This window comes from Mus musculus, chromosome 6 (assembly GCF_000001635.26).
Source record: "Mus musculus strain C57BL/6J chromosome 6, GRCm38.p6 C57BL/6J".
Classification (NCBI taxonomy): domain Eukaryota; kingdom Metazoa; phylum Chordata; class Mammalia; order Rodentia; family Muridae; genus Mus; species Mus musculus.
In genome coordinates this window covers 82,290,193-82,296,659 of record NC_000072.6, presented here as the reverse complement: position 1 = coordinate 82,296,659, position 6,467 = coordinate 82,290,193, and positions in this window count along the sequence as shown.

The window sequence follows — 6,467 nt, the reverse complement described above, 5'->3', positions numbered from 1 at the left end:
CATAGCTAGTTGAAGCATCTTCCCTTCCGGGGTTATTTCTTCCCCCTCTACATGCTCCGATCTGGCTCTGGCAGCTAAATATCGAAACTAAATACTCTGCAAATCAGATGCTGAAATATGAAGAGGGGGGCGTGGGCTGCATCCTAACTTCTCCATTAATGCCTAGCCTTGTGCTTTTTCTATAGATTTCTCGATTCCTGCTCATTTTCAAAACTGCCATTAGTGAGTCTGGGAAATTGTTATGTCCTCCCAAGATGACTTCCTGGTAGCAGAGAAACCTAAAAGTCAGAAAGACTGCCCAAACCAAAGCAAATTATTGTTTAGTGATAGGAATAGAGAAAACCTCTCTGGTGGTTTGATTGAGGGATATCCCATAGGTTGGGGTTTTGAACACTGGATCCCCAGCTGGTGGTTCTGTATGGGGAGGCTTAGAGGTGTGGTCTTGCTGGAGGAAGTGTGTCATGGGGAAAGACTGAGAGTTTAATACTTTACCCCATCTGTAATTACCTCCCTCTGCTTCAGCTTGCAGTTAAGATGGCTGTGCTTCCAGCAGCTTCCACCGTCAGCCGCTTGCTGCCATGCTTCCTGACACGATGGGTCCTTATCTTTCTGGAATATGAGTCAAAGTAAATTCCTTCCATAAGTCCCTTTTGGTCATGATAGAGCTGAGAGCCAGTTCCACACAGGTCCAATGAATCCCAAGAGGTACTGGTGACAGAGAAGGTCTTCTAAGTTTCTGATGGTCTTTACTGCTATGGGGACTTCTCTTCTAGCACATGTTAATGGTTGGATGGGAATTGTCCTCCATAGGCTCATGTGTTTGTAAGCTGGTCCCCAGCACTGTATTGGAAGGTTGTGGAAAGACATGGAGCTTACAGATAGAAGAAGACCACTGGGGGGGTGAGCCTTGTGGTTCTATAGCTTAGGTCCACTTCCTGCCTATGCTCTGCTTTCTGGTTGCAGATGCTATGTGACCCAAAACCTGTCATGCCTTCACTGCCATGATAGACTGTTTCCTCTTCCAAGTGCCACCCCGAGTCTGGAAACTTGAAGCACTATTTCTAGGCTGGGTTAAACAACACTTTATTTGTTAACACTTGCTCAGGTTGCTTGTCAGGTATTTGGTCATAGAAGCGAGAACAACAGCATGTTTGGCAAAGACGTTGATGCGGCTTGGTACTGTGATGGAAAACAACGAAGCTAGTTCCAGAGCTGGAGTAAGACTTATGGTAACTTTGGGCATCTTAATGAGACTTCAGCCTCCTGGATAGTAATAAAACATGTCAGAGAAGATGTGACTGACTGAACTGGGGCTCTGTACTGTGAAGAAAAAACAAAACAAGGCCAAGAGCCTTTTCTCACCCTACAGCAAATACACAAAAAGGACCAGTAATTTGTACTTTTGGAACACTGGGTTGACTTAAAACTACTACTTACTTGTGTATTTGTGTGTGTTGGGGGGGGGGAGTCAACCATAGGTATACAGAAGAGGGAGGGGGTGAACTGAGAGGCAGATTCACAGAGTGGCTGCTTTCCCCTAGTACGGAGTGCTACAAGATTAGAATGCTTCTAAACCTACTAAGAACAAGAAGGCGCTGTTGTGCTTCTATAGTAAGTAGCCAGCAAACAGTACTAGCTAAAAAATGACAAGGCTTTATTTGTGTCCACCCTCTGTGACCATTCTGTATTCGAAGGTACACTCTTCATCATGGAATGTTGTTTGTTTTCATATCAGAAACAACAACAAATTAGGCACAATTCAGGGCATGGTGTCACCTGCCTCTAATCCAAGCACTTGGGAAGCTGAGGCAGGAGGATCACAAGTTCAAAAACAGCCTGGGCTATACAGCAAGACAAACCAGAAAAATAAAACAAGCAAATACAGGAAAACGTATTTCCTTGTTCTGAAAGTAGCACCTCTCCTGAACCTGCAAGTCACACGGCTACATCTGACTTCACGTGGGAGGGAAAGTCTTTCTTCCATGTTTCCAGAGAGTTTGGAAGCTGATCCTGCATGATTAGCCTTACTAACTTCATGAAACACATGAATAGAAAGAAAATCATGGAATGGTGTGTTTTATTTCTTTGTTGCTAATCAGAGACTGAGAACTCAATAAGTCACATAGTGGCCCCTGGGGTCCTTCAGCCTAACTGGTTGGAAATCACCTAGGAGACACGCCTCTTGGGAATGTCTATGAGGATGTTCCCAGAGCGATTTAACTGAAAAGGGAAGACCCACATTGAATGTGGGTGGAACTGTGTCCTGGACTGGGTCAAAGATGGGAAAGTGGAAGTCAGCAGAGCCAGGACTCCTGGTCTGCAGAGACATGAGCATGTCCTCAGTCATCCTTGCAAGTCATCTCTGCCCCACCACCCCACCATGAAGGAGTACAGCCCCTGAATCATGAACCCAGATGAACCTCTCCTCTTTACATTTCCTCTGGTCACCGCACTGAACAAAGCAACTAAAACAATTTCCACTGTGGCCATTGGTGGAAAGTTTGCAGAGAGCCTAGGGGGTGTTTTGAGGCAGCAGAAGCAAGCCTTTGGGATAGAGCCCTGATGCAATGCTCACTTTGATTTCCTACTCATGTGCTAGGAGGAGCAAAGTTCTAAGTGGCATGCAGCAGTTTCCATGGTAGCACACGACCTACTAGCAACACTGCACATACTAGGTGTGCTATTCTGTGCCCCATAATTAGAAGTGCTGTTTCCAGAATGGGGAAGCAGTATCAAAATACTTACTTATAGCTTGTAATATTAGCTCCTCACTCAGGAGCTGTGCCACACAACGGTGAACTGGTTTCCTTTTGGCTGCAGTCACAAACAACCATCAACAGGTACACTGAAACATCAGCTATGCATTTTCTTGCTTTCTGTATTGTGTCTACTTCCCTTTCTGTAGTCTAGAAGTCTGAACTCCCAGGCATCAGCAGGGCTGTGCTCCCCCCTAGAGGCTCTAGAAAAAAAATCCACTCATCCCTCTTTCCAGCTCTCATCTTAGTCCTGCTTTTCATATTGCCTCTTCCTCTCCTGTGTGGCTTCTTCTCACATGGTTGTCCTCAAACTTCCCCTACCTCTCTCATATGAGGTGGCAAGTGATTGAATTTATTTTTAACCAGATGATAAAGATAAACTTCTCTTGAGATTCTTAACTTGGTCAGTGAGGTGTCTCAGCAGGTAAAGGTACTTGCCACTAAGTCTGATGACCTAAGTTCCATCCCCAGGACCCACATGATGGAAGATGACAACTGATTCCTGCAAACTATCTTCTATACTCACCCACACAAACTTCCTCCTACATAAAATTAATAAGTAAAAGGCATTAGAATTTTAAAGATGCTTAGGTTAGGGGTTCGTGAGATGGCTCATCAGTTAAGAGCACTTGCTTAACTTGGGTCTTCCAGAGGACCCAAGTTCAGTTCTCAGCACTAATAGTAGGAGAATCACAGCCATCTATCTCTAGATGGTTCAGCTCCAAATCCAATGCTTCTGGCCTTCTTGGGTACTTGCAATCACCTACATATACCCACATGTAGAGACACACCTATACATAATTTAACATGATAAAAATAAATATTTTCAGAAGATGCTTAGCTTAGTCACATTTCTGGCCACATAAAATAACACTCACTGGTTGCAAGGATTAAAATACAGATACATCTTTTAGGAGATGAACTGTGTAGGCTATAGTCAGCTGAGAAAATGGAATCTTAATTGAGAAAATGCCTCCACAAGATTGGGCTTATAGGTAAACCTGTAAACTATGTTCTGAATTAACAACTGAGGAGGAAGGCCCCAGCCCTTTGTAGATTGTACACTCCTGAGGCTGGTGCTCCTTGGTCCTATAAGAAAGCAGGCTAAGCAAGCCAGGAGGAGCAAGCCAGTAAGTAGAACTCCTCCATGGCCTCTGCATCAGCTTCTGCCTCCAGGTTCCTGCCCTGTTTGAGTTCCTGTCCTAATTTCCTTCAATAATGAACAATGATATGGAAGTATAAGCCAAACAGACCCTTTCCTCCCCAGGTTGCTTTGCTCATGGTGCTTCATTGCAGCAGTATAAACCCTAAGTAGGACAGAAGACCATCAGCCTAGGTGTGATACCCTAGGAAAACCCAGAAGGAAGGACTGTTCAGAGAACCTGACCCTCAACATATGCTCTTCAGATATGCCTGAAGCATTGACTAGCTATCGGGCTATAACTGAAGGATGAGACCCAGATAGCTTAGTCCAAAGACAAATATGAGAAGGTAGGAAACTCAGAGGAAACATGCCAAGGGCCAGTGACTCAAGGAAGTCTTGGAGTTCAAGGCTTCCAACTTAATCCTTCCTTTAAAAAAGTAAATTGCAATCTGGAAGAATAGAGAGGAATTGAAAGCCTCCATTGGTGAGGTGCCTCCAGGTAAAATTTCCAAACTTGTTCTTCCAAACTTGACTGGGAGAAAGTGTCTTGCTTGTTCTGACACTGGAGGGAACATGCTGGCTTGGTGTCATCTAGACACAGAGGTTTCTGAGGGAATGTTGGGACCCAGTGGATCACCTTAAGGCTTGTAACCTTGTAACCAGGCCCTACTTCCTGACTTCTACATTCTCACTGCTGAGGCCATGTGACCACCCCAGCTCACCATGTCCCTGTGCACATCAGCATTTGTAACTAAGTACCTTCATTTCTGAGCACAACTCTGGTGAGTGGAGGTGGGGTTTAGTTGAGATCTGGCTCAAACATCTCTGCTCATGTCTTACTGGGGTTCTTGGCAACATTTTCCATTGATATGGACTTTTCTACCCCTGTCTCTTACCTCCTTCCCGAACTCCAGGCCCTAGATGGAGACAATGATGGGAGCCTGTAGCAGTGAGGTTTTGCTGCACACACACATCTGCCCAGGAGCTATCTTTGGATCCACAAATGAAAGGTACACAACTAGCTTATTTTTTTTATTTTTTATTAGGTATTTTCCTCATTTACATTTCCAATGCTATCCCAAAAGTCCCCCATACCCACCCCACCCACAATCCCCTACCCACCCACTCCCCCTTTTTGGCCCTGGCGTTCCCCTGTAATGGGGCATATAAAGTTTGCAAGTCCAATGGGCCTCTCTTTCCAGTGATGGCCAACTAGGCCATCTTTTGATATATATGCAGCTAAAGACAAGAGCTCCAGGGTACTGGTTAGTTCATATTGTTGTTCCACCTATAGGGTTGCAGTTCCCTTTAGCTCCTTGGGTACTTTCTCTAGCTCTTCAAATGGGGGGCCCTGTGATCCATCCAATAGCTGACTGTGAGCATCCACTTCTGTGTTTGCTAGGCCCCAGCCTAGTCTCACAAGATACAGCCATATCTGGGTCCTTTCAGCAAAATCTTGCTAGTGTATGCAATGGTGTCAGCGTTTGGAAGCTAATTATGGGATGGATCCATGGATATGGCAATCACTAGATGGTCCATCCTTTCGTCACAGCTCCAAAAGCTCTTCTGGCTTTCATAGTCTCTGGTGAAAAATCTGGTGTAATTCTGATAGGCTTGCCTTTATATCTTACTTGACCTTTTTTCCTTACTGCTTTTAGTATTCTATCTTTATTTAGTGCATTTGGTGTTCTGATTATTATGTGTCGGGAGGAATTTCTTTTCTGGTCCAGTCTATTTGGAGTTCTGTAGGCTTCTTGTATGTTCATGGGCATCTCTTTCTTTAGATTTGGGAAGTTTTCTTCTATAATTTTGTTGAAGATATTTGCCGGTCCTCTGAGTTGAAAGTCTTCATTCTCATCCACTCCTATTATCCGTAGGTTTGGTCTTCTCATTGTATCCTGGATTTCCTGGATGCTTTGAGTTAGGATCTTTTTGCATTTTCCATTTTCTTTGATTGTTGTGCCGATGTTCTTTATGGAATCGTCTGCACCTGAGATTCTCTCTTCCATCTCTTGTATTCTGTTGCTGATGCTCGCATCTATGGTTCCAGATTTCTTTCCTAGGTTTTCTATCTCCAGCGTTGCCTCACTTTGGATTTTCTTTATTGTGTCTACTTCCCTTTTTAGGTCTTGGATGGTTTTATTCAATTCCATCACCTGTTTGGTTGTGTTTTCCTGAAATTCTTTAAGGAATTTTTGTGTTTCCTCTTTTATGTCTTCTATCTGTTTAACAGTGTTCGCCTGTATTTCTTTAAGTGAGTTATTTAAGTCCTTCTTGATGTCCTCTACCATCATCATGAGATATACTTTTAAATCCGGGTCTAGCTTTTCGGGTGTGTCTGGGTGCCCTGGACTGGGTGAAGTGGGAGTGCTGGGTTCTGATGATGGTGACTGGTCTTGGTTTCTGTTAGTAAGATTCTTATGTTTACCTTTCGTCATCTGGTAATCTCTGGAGTTAGTTGTTATAGTTGTCTCTGTTTAGAGATTGTTCCTCTGGTTCTTCTGTTACCCTCTATCAGCAGACCTTGGAGACTAGCTCCATCCTCTGAGTTTCAGTGTTCAGAGCAG